The 15,264-nt window shown below is 44.7% G+C and overlaps 1 protein-coding gene across 1 annotated transcript in view; it reads left to right on the top strand.

Moving 5' to 3' along the window:
• Positions 1–15,264, top strand: part of GALNT5 (polypeptide N-acetylgalactosaminyltransferase 5) — a 359,001-nt gene that overhangs the window by 198,141 nt on the left and 145,596 nt on the right. The gene's annotated exons all lie outside the window — the stretch shown is intronic.

The raw sequence follows: 15,264 nt of genomic DNA, 5'->3' as shown, positions 1-15,264 counted from the left end.
TGTAACATGCTCCTAGAAGGGGCTGATAAAAAAAGCCCACAACACCTTCAAATCATCCAAAATGACATGGTCCGGATCGTCAAGAAAGTCCTGAGAAGGCGTCATATCTCAAACTATCGACGGGAACTGCACTGGCTACCGGTCACGGCCGGATGTCAATTCAAAGCAGCAACCTTGCTTCACAAATGCCTATATGGGAAGGCACCCAGCTACCTGAAGGTTAAAGCTTCATGGTATGCATTTCTACCCTAAATAAGATCAACCTACACCAATCTTTTCTCCCACCCTCTCTTTAAGAAATTGTGTTTGGAGTGCATCATAAGACTACTGTGTATGCTACTGTAGACAGTACATGGGTGCAAAATGTTCTGTCCTTCCTCTGTGACCATGAAGCACCAATCCATAGGGTGCCCTCTCTCTTCTGCTGCATTCTCTCTCCAGCATAATGTGCTATCATCACATGTGTCCACCATGGTCCGCCACAATTCACATAGACAACAAATCTAGGTCGACCTCTGTCAAATCCCGCTCCATATGCTTGTACACATCCTCCTCCCCTTCCTCTTTGCAAGTTCCCTGTGCCTCTGGGATAATACATCTATTCTTCTCTTCCTCCATTTTATCCCATTGGTCCTTCCCTGCTGATATTGTGTCTCTCCTACGTCTGTAATCACTACTCCTTCTACTGCTATTCTCGATAACTTCTTTTGCACTAATTTTACTTCTTCACTCACTCTGTCTTCTTCTTTCTTCCTTTCCTTCTCATGTTTAAAACTACAAAAATTAACAATATGAAATTGTATTTTGGGCTATGTTTTCATCTCGATCCCTTCTACCTTTCATAATTCAACTTGCACGCTATCAGGAAGCCATTGGCATACAATGTGATAAAACACAGGAATATTTATGTCCCATTCCTCTTTCATTTCTATGCACGATTTTTCTTTCATCTCCTCAATGTACTACACAGGGTCCTCATCTTGTTTTATTTTCAGCACCATTATGTAAGTGACTTCAATCCAGCACTCCAACTAAGTCAATGCTTAGGATGGGATGCCCAATGGAAGCCCTTATTTATATATGTTTATGTCAAAGTTCTTTAAATCTGGATGATGAACCCTTATATAACACCGCTTTCTTTGAATCCCCCTGACATCACTGAGCCAAGAAGTAGGTTTGTTTTGCAAATTAAAAGGTTTATTTGAAGAATTAAACAATATATATATCAAACTTTTATGAACAAAATGATATCTGAATAGCACACTTATGAATATGGACGGTAATCAACAATGGGTAATATTACAAAATCAACAATCTCTTTAATCACTTAAGAGTAGGAACAGGAAGGATAAGGTAGCAGAGAATACTTTATATGATTCAAGAAAATGCAATGATAGGAAAAATGCAACACAGAAATAAACTTAATATGATTTAAATCAAAAGAAAATATGATCACTTTTTCCCCCTGTGACTACTCACTCCCACCATGCAATATGAAGAGATAGAAATGAGGGCACAAAGGTTTCAAGAATACAATCAATAATGCAGTTCAAATCCAGTTCCCCCAGCAAGCTTAGAGAGAACAGGTATGATTTTAAAACACAGGTCAAAATTACTTTTGAATGTGATCGCAATGGATGGGAAAATATGCTAAAATGATTTTAATTCACTAAAGGATATTCAGCACTAGAGAGAATTACTTTGGATTGATACATGTCAACACTAGCAATGATTCATGAATGATTATCAGATTGAAAAGGAAATTCAGCAGTGGAAAGAAAAAAACAGCTATTTTGACAGAAAATGAAATTAAGCCAAATTGCAATCCTCTGCAACTTTTCCGCGTGTGTGAATTGTGATTACCGAAAAACTATAAGGAATGTTGTAAGAAAGGTTAGGATCGTAGCTTCAAAATGACAGTTAAATTTCGGTTCTAGGATGTACGTTTCAAAGGTCACAGAGGTTTTTGTGAAGGTAGATTTTTCAGAAATAAAGTCAAGATTTCAAAATGACAGATTGCGCTTTACAGATTTGGAATCATACAGGATGGACACAAGATTCTATAATGCAGTTCTGGATAAGTGGAATGGTTGGAATAAGATTACTTTAGACTAAGAGATGACTATGCACAGTTCTAGACTAGATACTCACTCCTAGGCTTGGGAAAGGAATGGGCCCCGTCAATATCTGGTCAAGGGTTTGGCTGGGTTCTCTCACCACCGGACGGTCTCAGGCACTGGGTTCTGCTCACAGCACGGCCTCTTGTCTGGGTCTGACAGGTTCTGGATACAGCACTGCTCTCTCTGGGTCTTTATCTTGGTTCTAGCACAAGGTTCTTAGCTAGAAGCAACACAGCTCAGCCAGGCTGTTGAATGGTTTATTTAGGCCCTGTGGAAGTTAAGGGGTTAGAATCAGGTTTGCAAAAGATTCTGAAGCCTGCTGAAAAGGATTCAGCTTGTGGGTTAGGCCTCTCTGCTTCAAGGTTCTAGAGTTTGGTTCTAGAGTCTGGTCTCTGGATCTATCTGGAGTCTGGAGTCTTCCGTCAGGGTGCTTCGCCAAGAATAGTTGAGTAGTGGAAAAGAGTGTGTGTCTCTGGGTGTCAGCAGTCCCTATTTATGTATTTCCAAAGTGGTGGGGAGGCTGCCTCCCTATGCCCAACCCTCTACGGATCCTGATAGGTCAGAGAATTTCCTGTCCCCTGATTTGAGACAGGAGCAGTGTGTCATATGTGTCAGAGTGATGCTGTATTTAATGGCTTAACTGAAATCCCTCCCCTTTGCTTTTTCACAGAAACACTATTTTTCCCAAACAAACATATTTCCCAGGTACACAAGTTGTTCATAATACATATACACATCATAGATTAATTAAGGCATGTCTCTGTTCAAGTCCCATGTTCCTACGAGCTTGGGTTCAGAAATGGTCGCTTATTCGCGCATTTGGTGGGCTCCCATTATTGGTTCCGCACCAAATTTTACACAGGCATACACACTCCATCTGATCACATCTCTGTAATTTTTCTTGTCCCTAGCATAAACATAGCAGCTACAAGATGAATACATTCCGGAATTTAGTCTTAGAACATCGCACAGATTTCAGCTTAGTCTTAAATTGTGAGTGAAATTTTCATTTCAACAATCCCAAAGTTTCATATTTTTGTCAGCTTGGTACACTTTGTTCTAAGCATTTTTATAAAACATACATTTGCTTTCAATTCAATTCACATCTCAGTGTGGGCTGAGTCAGATGGTCACATGTCTTGTTTCCTGCCAACACTTTGTTACACCCGAATTTAGCATATTCCTATTCAGTTGAAAGACTCTATTGTCTCTTTCTCCTGCCAGCAGAGAAAATCCCCTCCCCATCTGATTAACATGTCCATGCGACATCCTCCCACTTGGTGGGAAGGCCCAAGGTGTGAAGGGTTCTCAGGGGAAGCAAGCCTTTTGGAGTTTTAACTGCATCAGGTTACTTTCTGTTCAATTGCAACATAGTTCCTTGTAAAACAAATATATTTATACATTTAAAATAAGCAACATATCTTTAAATCCAGTCTTTTTCCACATTAAATCAATGTGTGGCACTCTATATGGCATTTTGATGTAATTCTCTTCTTTGGCATATTTAACTTCTGAAACACCAGTTCTCCTGTCAGAATTTTAAATCGCCAGCACCCGACAGAGGCGAGTACGGTACTACACCCATTTTGACAGCTGTCTTTCCATCAGTATCTTTAAAAGGGGATTTTGCTCTGATAGCATATGATTCTTGCTGACATTGTATTCATATGGATTCTTGCAGTAGAGTAAAGTGGAACACCCGACAAAGAGGTTGGATCTTTTTGGTGGTTTTGTGAGTCTTGATTTTAGCACAATTTTGACAATCAAGAAAACAGATTTTCAAACAGCTCTGTGTTTCTTTTTCAGTCAGCATTGCTATTTCCAAGTGGTTTCAGGCTACTTTGTGGGTAACCCGATGGTGGTTTTTGGCAGTGGTTTCCTGTGTTACCACTGACATAGGCAAAAGTAGATGGTGGCCTATTTTTCAGGTTTTCACTGCGCAATTTCTGGTGATTTCTAGCGAGCAGCATTCTTTCCAGTGGCCATTATGATGTTTCTGCTGCCAGCAATGCACAGTGATGTTGCAGGGCTTGGATGGGTGGGTTGATACATCCCACAAGCCAACCTCTTGCGATGGCCGTTGAACTTCCATCAATGGAACTTCGCAAGGCTGGGATGTAAGCCTCATCCCTCTGGATTCCACACATGGCAAAGTTCATTGTCTTTTCCTCCATCAGGGGTGGATCGATCGGTTCTCCTCGCCAGTCCTGATGGGAGTTTTGAGCAATACCCCGGGCCCCTCAGATCTTTGCTCCCGTTCCCCAGGTCGTCCTCCTTGGTCAGTCTCCATGGTTTATCTCTCTCTCTTTCTCTCCTAGGATGACAAAGCAAAAACATGTTTTTAGACATTTCCCCACCACTATTAATGTAGTGGGACGGACATATAAATTTTATGAATCAGGAGACATTTTTATTATTGTATTTTATAGACTATATAGGGAATATTTTAGGGTTGAAATTTTATGGATCTGGAGTGGCCCCCTCTGGGGTTTCAGAAAACTCCTCCAGTTGCTGCAGAGTGTGCCTAGGATGGCAACACTTTAGCTGATTAATATGGACACACTTGTCTTCCCCCTCTGCCAAACTGCCTTTGGTGATGCATATCTTGTAGGCGACTGGTGAGATCTTGTCTACAATTTCAAAAGGTCCCTTCCAGTAAGGCAGAAATTTCTGCTGTTTGGCCTGGTTCCTTTGGAAATTGTATAGATAAACCCGGTCTCCTACATTGTATTCTTTCCTGGTAGACTTTAAGTCATAGTGGGTCTTCAGACTGTCGGCTGATCTTTCTAGATTTCGCTGAGCATAGGCAAAAGCATGTTGAAGGTGTTTTCATACATTTTAAACATACTCATGAGTTGTGGAGGCATTGATCAATGTCTGCTCTTTGGTCCTGTAAAGCAGATGCTGGGGAAGCACCATCCTGCGTCCAGTCATCAGCTCAAACGGTGACATTTTAGTTGCAGATGAAGGGGTAGATCTGATGGCCATTAGGACAAGAGGTAATCGGATATCCGAACTTGGCCCAGAATCTGCCAAAAACATTTTAATATGCTCACAATGGTTTTGTTGTAACGTTCTATTGCACCACTGGAGGCTGGCCGGTAAACAATTTGTAGCTTCCTTTTAACCCCAAGTATCTCCCACATCTTTGTCATTACTTCGCTGGTGAAATGGCTACCTCTGTCTGACTCAATCCTTTGGGGTAGACCAAAACGCAAAAAGATGTGATTGATCATCAGGGCAGCTGCTGTTTCTGCCTTGCAGTTTGGGGCCGGGAGACATTCCACCCATTTAGGAAATAAGCATGTCACAGTCCCCTAGAGGAGCGAATCACGGGCCCGATAAAGTCGACTTGCAAATCTGACCATGGCAGTGTCATCCCCTTCTTTTGGAGAGGCGCATGGTGTGTGAGGGATGTTGGCTGAAATTTTGCACCCACAAGACACCCCTTCAAGTATTGGTCGAGGTCCTGCCCCATGTGTGGCCAGTATGCAACCTCTCTTAAGATTTCAAGTGTTGTATGAAACCCCCTATGACCGGCTGTGGCCGCATCATGGGCCTGACTTAACATCAGGCTTCAGAATGAGGTAGGAACCACCCACTGATCATGGCCAGCTAGGGATTTCCTTACCAACAAACCGTCTTGGATTCGGAACATTTTTGGACATTTCATCAACACTCTGAGGACCTCTTTCCCTATGTAAAAAGTATCCGTCAGGGGAAAGTTCTCAGGGTCCTCAATGTGTTGATAAAATTTACCAATTATTGGATCCCCTTTTTGAGCCATAATCAAATCAGCATCTGGGGTCTCCTTACTCCATTGTGCAGTTAAAAGATCATTGTGAGCATTTGTCTGGAACCTAGTGATAGCAGTGACCTGGATTTCCCCCAACAGGGACTCAATCTCAATTAGATCCCCTTGGATGGCCCGGGCTTTGGCCAGCTGATCAGCTAAGTCATTTCCAGTTTTGTCTGGTCCCTCTACTTTGAAATGACCCTTGATCTTTTTCCAGTAGATGGTCATCCCATTCGAGGTGACCAGATCATCAACATTTTGAATGAACTTCCCATGTTTCAAGGGTTTGTTATTAGCACATAGCATGCCTATGGTTTTCCAGTTAACCAGGTGCTCCACAAACCCGTTCCGTACATAATCTGAATCTGTGATTATGGCCAGTTTGTGGAGTTGATGTTGGACAGCAGTGAGGATTGCTTGATGCACAGCCATCAACTCTGCCACTTGACTACTTTGGGGACCAATCTTGTACCAAGCGGAGGGTTCTGGGATCTCATTCACCCATGCATTCCCTACGCTGGCCACAAGTTCCTTTTCCCCATTGTTGTCAACATGGTAAGAGCATCCATCCACATAGACAGTGGGCATTCCCTCACACTTGTCTTCTTCAAAGACTTTGTGTGGGGAATTGAGGTATGCCTCCATGTTGTCCTTGAGTTTTAGACTTTTGTCCTCGAGACAGTTTTCTCTGGCACAATCATGCAAGTCAGCCAGACCTTGCGCGCGGGGACTCTTCTTGTTTTGGCCATATCTGACCTCCACAGGAAAGCCTTGCATTGACAGAATCCAGTAAGTAATTCGGGTATTACTCACATTTCCGGCCCAGATTCTGTCACTTTGGAGATATTGCAGAGGCTGGTGTGGAGTCTCCACTATGGTGTGTTACCCCTGGATAAATGGGCGGTAATTCTTCAATGCCCACAGCGTTGCCAGGAGTGCCTTCTCACAATCGTTGAATTTTTCCTCCACAGAGAATAAAGTTTTACTCGCATAGGAGATTACTTTATTGACCTTGTCATGCTTTTGGTATAATACTGCAGTCAAGCATGTATTAGAGAACCCTGTCTCCATGAAGAACTCCTTGTTTCAGACAGGGTAAGCTAGGCAAGGCACTATTGAGAGGCTTCTTTTGAGCTGTCTTACTGCCTCGGATTGTTCTGGACCCCATTCCAACTTGACCCCCCCTTCAAAAGATGAATCAGGGTTCTGGTGATCTCTGCGTAGCCCTCAATGAACTTTCTGCTGTAATTAGTCAGTCCAAGGAGGCTCCTTAGTTCCCGTAGAGTTGTGGGGTCTTTCAGTTTCTGGAGTGCTTCCACTTTCTTTTCCTGGGACTGAGACCCTGAGGAGTAATCTCATGCCCCAAGAAATTAACACAGGTTCTACACCACTATGCTTTCTGAAAGGAAAGTTTTGCTTTCTGAAAGGAAAGTTTTGCTCCGGCGGCCTTCAACTGTTTCAGAACATAACGGATCTCTTCTATGTGTTCCTTAACAGTTGAGCTTTTGATGAGGACATCATCTACATAAGCCAGGCTACCCCTCTCACCCAGGTTGGGCATGGCCTTATGTAGAAAAATGTTGAACTCATTGCCGGAGTTGAGGTATCCGAAAGGAGTCCGGGTCCATGTGTACTGCTCGCCCCCAAAGGCCAGCTTGTATTGGTCCTCCCTACTGACAGGTACAGTCCAGTATCCATTGGTCAGGTCTATTGCCGTGAATACCTGTGACCCCTGGATCTGGGCCAGCCCTTGCTCAATGTAGGGAAGAGGCCATCGGGAAATATGGGCCCGTTTTTTGAGCTCCCTCAGGTCGGCACAGATTCTCCACTGGCCGTTTGCCTTCAATATCCCCAGCCAGGATTATTGAAGGTGCTGTGGACTGGACGGATTATCCCACTGGACTCAAGGTTCTTAATGATTTCAGTAAGGGACTCCATTGATGCATGCGAGAGGCAAGTAATATTGCTTCACAAACACTGGAGTCATACCAGGGTCCGTGGGAATTGTCGTTGTGTGGATGTCGGTGCGACCACAGTCAAATGAGTCCACCGCAAAGAGATCTTGAAAATCCAAGAAAACTTGTTTCAACTTTTGCTTCTGCTCCAGAGTCATACAGGCATCAGCTAGGTTGACTGTCTCTTCAACCATCTGCCTGAAGCCTGGAAAGACTTCTGGTTTCGCTATATCAGCGGCCTCCTCCAGCTGGGTGGAGAAGTCCCTGGTCAGAGTGCTGATTTGGACTGGTGGCTTCAGGTGGGAAAGGCAGCCCTCATGGATCTGGAAAATCACCTCATCCCTTCTGAAGTCACAAGTCACATCTTCCTTGCCATAAGGGCAGGAAGTGTACACCAGGAAATTCCCCCCATTCCGGGTAAAGATCCTGTCTGGTGTTGTATTGTCATCACTGTCAAAACAGTCCTTGGGGATTGGTCCTAACAGTTCATTACCTAGATCAATGGAAAAATGTCGGTCATCAACCGGCATTCCAATAATGGTGCCTGCGGCTAGAGTGATACTCTTTTAGTCGCAGTTATCCACCTCTATTGGAATGGTGTCATGTTCTATATTGACTAATGGTGTTGGGTTTACCCCCAACCCTTGCTGTTGGAGAGAAGCATTTAGGTGAATGTAAGCATCAGGGTTTTTCAATTTATGTCCTCTTTTAACTTTCACTTCCAGGGAGAATTGTCGGGTCCTTTCTGGGATGGTGACTTCCTCTCCAATCTGAATTTCAACTGCATAAGGTAGCAATTGAGCTGACCCAAATGTTTTCTCTGGATCATCAAATCCCATTGGATTATCCGCTAATCAGGACCAAGCTTTGAAGTTTATTATGTCCAAACTAATGGAAAAGCGATTGAGAATATCACTGCCTAAGTAAAAGGCGGCAGTGACGTCTCGCACGACCCAAGAATTATGGACTATGCTCTTGTTGCCAATGGAGATCTTGAGCATACACCTGCTTGGTAGGAGATGTTTGAAATTGGGTGTTTCCAGATCCATTTCCCATTTGTCTATCAGTTTGAATGTGGGAATGGCTGGATCTTTTGGGAGTTGGCTGAACATGGCTTAGCTGATGAAGCTCTTACCATTGTTCACACACACTCGGGCGAGAACAGAGTCGTTCTCTTCAATTAACTGAACAGGAATGAACAACTGTTCTCCAATTTGCTGAACATCAGGCAGGCTCTGAGCCGATTTCACATCTTTCTGGACTATAGGAGTGGGGATGCCTGATTGTGGATTGGTAAAGAATTTCAGAGTGTTTCCTTCCAGTGTGGAGTACCACCTTAAACTGGAAGGAAGGTTGATTTTCAGAAATAGAGAGGACCCCCAATCACCAGTCTGTTGTCCTACTGCTGGTACTCTCACGTCTGGAATTTGACTGTTCTGGAAGTGACATTCTACCTGGTCAGATTTTTGTTCAACCATGTGGCATGTGCCGTTTAAATTAACATGGTTGACACTCTGTTTTAATTGTATTGGTCGGCTAGTCTGGGTCCAGAGGACCTTCTTTACACAGTCTATTAAGGGTGACAGCCTTCTCAGGAGGTCATTCTCTAGTAAACAAGGGGTGCTCTCTGGAGTCACTACTATGACCGGGTGTTCACCTGGTGTCACCCAATTTTAATGTCCCGATCCGCAGTCCCCTCGAAAGGAATTTCCTTCCCATCAAAGTTCTGAAGTTGTCCAGGAAGGGAGGTAAGAGGAATTTGGTAATTCTCCCCCCTTCCTAAATTCAGTTCATCAAAGGCCCTTTTGGACAGAAGGGTAGCTTGGGATCCAGTGTCCACCAGTGCCAAAATTGTACCCTGCCCCTGTACTTGAACCGGCGCATAGTATCTTCCCTCCTTCTCCGCAAGGGGGCACAGATAATGCACATTTTTGGACAACTGGTGGGCTAGTTTTCTGGTTTTGGACATTGAGAGAGAAGAGATTTGGCCAGAATTATGTGGGGAGTCTTGGGAATTGGAAAGAAAAAGTTGGCAACTGGAAATAGGAGCGGTTTTGAGTTCCCCTGGTTCCGGTTCTGCCCCCCCCTTTTTGGAGACAGTCACCAGGATGAATTTGAACCAGGGGATTTTGATGTTGTTGGTTCTGGGATGGGATGATGGCTGGCGCTTGCTCCGTCCCCTCATCTACCCAGTCTGGATTTGAATCCCTAGGGACCCATTTTTCTTTGGGAGGACTTCACCCATCTCTGAAGGAGAAGATCCTTTTCCCAGGATCCTCTGAGGATCCCTCTCCTTCAAATTGGAACATCTGTACCTCCTCCACAAAATGGTTCTGTTTGGGTCCTTTGTTTCTCCTACCCCCCTCTGCTGCTTGGGTGGCAGGCTTTCAGGGGCAGGAGATTTTGTTTCCGGTTCCTGGGTTTCCAGGGGCTGTCTACAAGTGGCGAAGGAAGCTTCCTCCAAGGCTTTACACCTCCCTTCCCCTTGTGCCTCCTCCCTGGGAACCGGTGAGTTATCGGGGTGCTGCCCCTGTCATTGTTCTCGAGCACCAGGTCCAGAGTTTGGGGCATTCTGTGCCGGCATGCTCATCTGAGGGTTCTGCTGAGCCCTTAGCATGCGACCCAGATCCTGTGCCATGTTTTGGACCTGGCGCTCTAACTGTGAAACCCGCTCAGGCTGATACAGGGTTCTGTTTTCTCCCCTGGGCTGATCCCGGGAAGGGTAACTATCCCTTCTCTGGTAGTACCCCGGGTTGGGAAGATTTGGGTACCCCTCCACCCTTGGCCTCCCCTCTCCTGGATTAGGTTGTATGGGCTCAGGAAAGTGGGGAAAGAAGGATGGATGATTTTGGGGTTGGAAGTTTTGTGGATACCTGGGGGAAAAGTTCTGCCCAGGATTTGGTGAATTTCTGCCCTCCTGGGGAGTGAGGGACCCCATTTGTGGGACTACCTCCTTGACTCCCTGTCTGTGACTGGCCCAAGGGCCTTCTGGGTTTAGAATTATTCTGTGCAGGCAGGTTTTTAGGCACCCCATCTCCAAATCTAAAATGGGGGCAACCTTTACCTCTGCCACCTTAGCAGCGGCAGGGGTGCTGGTCGGTTTAGGGCTTTTCTGAGCATTAGTTTTATTTTCTATGGGCTTCTGCACCTCATAGATTCGGGTGGCCTGTTCAATGACCCAGTATAGTGACCTTTTCTGATGAAAATCTCTCACTGGCTGGGTCATGATATATTTGGGTAAGGCATGGAAAAAAGTGTTAACAAATTCTTTGCTATCCATGCGCACCCTTCTGGTAGTCTGCGCAAAGGCACACTTCAACTCCTGCACAAATTCTTGTGGGGTCTGACCCTCCCCACATTGCAAATTGTAGGCTGCCTTGCGAGCCTCTTGGGGATTTCTTTGAACAGAAAAGTGTTTTAAGATGGCCACCCTATATGCGGACCATCTTGAATGGTTTTGGTCCTCCAGCCCCGCAAATAAACTGGCGTATTCTGGGAGAATGTCCATTTTACGTACTGAATGCAGCTACTGCTGTCTTTCAAATGGAAAGTCTCCATCATTTGCTCAAAGAGCTCTAAGTGTTCCCACACAGAATACTTACCGTTTTTGTGAAAAGGCGTGATGACACTCCTTATTGCCTTAATCTGTTTTAAGGGGTCCTTAAGCAAGGCCCTTTTTGCCTTATTGGCCTTCTTAGTTTGGGTAACCCTGGTCCATTCATCCTCTGACTCAGAGGCACTGCTCCCAGAGGTGCCTGTCTGATCTTCCAGGGTTTCCCGGATTCTGCAAGCCTGGGAATGGCTGGCAGAATGTGGGGACCTAGTCTCTTGTGTCCTGGGACGCTCAGAGGAGTCTTCAGATTCCTCCTTGCTGCCAGGATTTGATGGGTACCCACCCCCCACTGACCTAACTGGGCAGAGGTTTTCAAGATGCCCTTAGTGGGCCTAACCTCCTGGGGTTCCCCACTAAACTTCACAGTACTTGGGTGCCCATACCCAGATGCCCGCCCAACCATGCCTGGGAGGTACTGGTCCATAAGTCCCATATTTCTGACTGGATAGTAATCTGCCATCCCCGTGGCCCTGGGCTCATGTGTGCCAGGGGACATGGGGGTGGCAGAGTCCAGGGACTGGGAGAGATGAAGTGCTCTGGTACTTAGGCTCCTGAGGTTATGCTCAGGTGTTTCCCTTTCCCAGCGAACCTCATCTCTATCAGTCCATCCTCCCTGTTGCCATGCAAGAGCCTGAGCTTTCAGTTCCTCAATCAAGGCCTTACTATACTCTATCAGTCTATCTTGCATGGCTACCTGTTGCTGCAGCCTATCATTGTGCTGGCAGAGAGCCTCATTCTCTCTCTGTGCTTCCTGGTTTGTCCTGGAGTACTGGGCCAGTCTTTGCTCCAGGAGGGTTACCTCCAGAGTCCCATCCCTACTGGCCTGCCCCTTTCTTGCCAGAGCATCTTCCACCAGGCGATTTTCCTCCAGCTTCCCTTTTAGGTGGCAGACTTCCTGGCCTAAGGTGTCCCTTTCCTGAGCAAGAGCCTGCCTCTGTGCCACCAGGTCGTCCCTCTGCCTTCCTCAAATTCTTCCTGGGTGTCCAGGTCTTTCAAAAATCAATTTATTGCTCGCTGCCTTCAATCTATCTAGGTTGCTTTGCAGGGTGGCTACCTGCTCTGTGCATGCCCTGTTGAGGTCCAGTTGTTGCTCCAGGTTTTTCTGGCTCTGCAGTAGGGAGTCCAAACCTTTTTGATACTCCTTCTGCAAGGCCAGAATTATGGTATCCTGGTCTTCCCTTTCCTGTTGCAGGATACCCATCTCCTCTTTGATTTTAACTAGATACTGCCTGCTATCATTTTCTGACTCCTGTCTCCTCTGCAGCCTCTGCTCAGAAGAGTCCAGGTCAGATTGGGCCTTCTCTAATGCCATCAGTTGCCTACTTGCCAGATCTTGGCCTTCAGCACATTTGTCCCGTATGGCTCCCATATATAAATATAAATATGCACTATCCTGACAATCTTGTCGTGCTCATCCTTGGCCTTAGGGGCCATATATAGTTCACTCAGGACTACGTGTAAGGGACCCTGATCTTTCCAGATATCTAACCGAGTTGCAGTGACCTGTTGTGTATCGCCTGCAACCACACATTCTGGTCCTGTCCAGTCCAATCACCTCTCACAAATAGCTTATGTAAGAGGTGCTCTCTAGCTATCTTGATGTCTACCAATGTCGCCATTCTGGAAATTGATTTCCTTCCTGACTTACAGACGTTTATTATTTTATTTTACAAAACAGACCGTTTCCTGAGAGTGTTCCCTTTTCAGGGGTGCTTTTACAGTGTAACACAGCATGGTAGCCCAACAGGATTTATGTATCCCGTCATTTAGCCCACTGTATTAAGCTGCACAAGTGGTAGATCTAATCCAGAAGTCCCGGCTACCGAGCCCCCAATCTGTAAGTGACTTCAATCCAACACTCCAACTAAGTCAATGCTTAGGATGAGATGCCCAATGGAAGCCCTTATTCATATATTTTTATGTCAAAGTTCTTTAAATCTGGATGATGAACCCTTATATAACCCCCCTCTCTTTGAATCCCCCTGACCACACTGAGCCAAGAAGTAGGTTTGTTTTGCAAATGAAAAGGTTCATTTGAAGAATTAAACAATATATATTTCACACTTTTATGAACAAAATAATATCTGAATAGCACACTTATGAATATGGATGGTAATCAACAATGGGTAATATTACAAAATCAACAATCTCTTTAATCACTTAGGAGTAGGAATAGGGAGGAAAAGGTAGCAGAGAATACTTTATATGATTCAAGGAAATGCAATGATAGGAAAAATGCAACACAGAAATAAACTTAATATGATTTCAATCAAAAGATAATATGATCACTTTTTCCCCTGTGACTACTAACTCCCCCCCATGCAATATGAAGAGATAGAAATGAGGGCACAAAGGTTTCAAGAATACAATCAATAATGCAGTTCAATTACAGTTCCCCCAGAAAGATTAGAGAGAACAGGTATGATTTTAAAACACAGGTCAAAATTGCTTTTGAAAGTGATCGCAATGGATGGGAAAATATGCTAAAATTATTGTAATTCGCTAAAGGATATTCAGCACTAGTGAGAATGACTTTGGATTGATACATGTCAACACTAGCAATGATTCATGAATGATTATCAGATTGAAAACGAAATTCAGCAGTGGAAAGCAAAAAACAGCTATTTTGACAGAAAATGAAATTGAGCCAAATTGCAATCCGCGTGCGTGAATCACGATTACGGAAAAACTATAAGGAATGTAGAAAGCTTACGATCTTAGCTTCAAAATGACAGTTACATTTCTGCTCTAGGGCGTACGGTTCAAAAGTTACAGAGGCTTTTGTGAAGGTAGAGTTTTCAGAAATAAAGTCAAGATTTCAAAATGACAGATCTACAGATTTGGAATCATACAGGATGGACACAAGATTCTATAATGCAGTTCTGGATAAGTGAAATGGTTGGAATAAGATTACTTTAGACTAAGAGATGACTATGCACAGTTCTAGACTAGATACTCACTCCAAGGCTTGGGAATTGAATCGGCCCGTCAAGATCTGGTCAAGGGTTTGGCTGGGTTCTCTCACCACCGGACAATCTCATGCACTGGGTTCTGCTCACAGCATGGCGTCTGGTCTGGGTCTGACGGGTTCTGGATACAGCACTGCTCTCTCTGGTTCTGGATCTTGGTTCTAGCACAGGGTTCTTAGCTAGAAGCAACACAGCTCAGCCAGGCTGTTGAATGGTTTAGTTAGGCCCCGTGGAAGTTTAGGGGTTAGAATCAGGTTTGCAAAAGATTCTGAAGCCTGCTGAAAAGGATTCAGCTTGTGGGTTAGGCCTCTCTGCTTCAAGGTTCTAGAGTTTGGTTCTAGAGTCTGATCTCTGTATCTATCTGGTGTCTGGAGTCTTCCGTCAGGGTGCTTCGCCAAGAATAGTTGAGTAGTGGAAAAGAGTGTGTGTCTCTGGGTCTCAGCAGTCCCTATTTATGTATTTCCAAAGTGGGTGGGGAGGCTGCCTCCCTATGCCCAACCCTCTACGGATCCTGATAGGTCAGAGAATTTCCTGTCCCCTGATTTGAGACAGGAGCAGTGTGTCATATGTGTCAGAGTGATGCTGAGTTTTATGGCTTAACTGAAATCCCTCCCCTTTGCTTTTTCATAGAAACTCTATTTTTCCCAAAAAACATATTTCCCAGATATACAAATTGTTCATAATACATATACACATCACAGATTAATTAAGGCATGTCTCTGTTCAAGTCCCATGTTCCTTCGAGCTTGGGTTCAGAAATGACCACTTATTTGCGCTTTTGGTGGGTTTCCCAATATTGGTTCTGCGCCAA

Source organism: Ambystoma mexicanum, chromosome 9 (genome assembly GCF_040938575.1).
Source record: "Ambystoma mexicanum isolate Mex_15411 chromosome 9, UKY_AmexF1_1, whole genome shotgun sequence".
Taxonomy (NCBI): domain Eukaryota; kingdom Metazoa; phylum Chordata; class Amphibia; order Caudata; family Ambystomatidae; genus Ambystoma; species Ambystoma mexicanum.
This window is presented reverse-complemented; position numbering and strand designations above follow the sequence as displayed.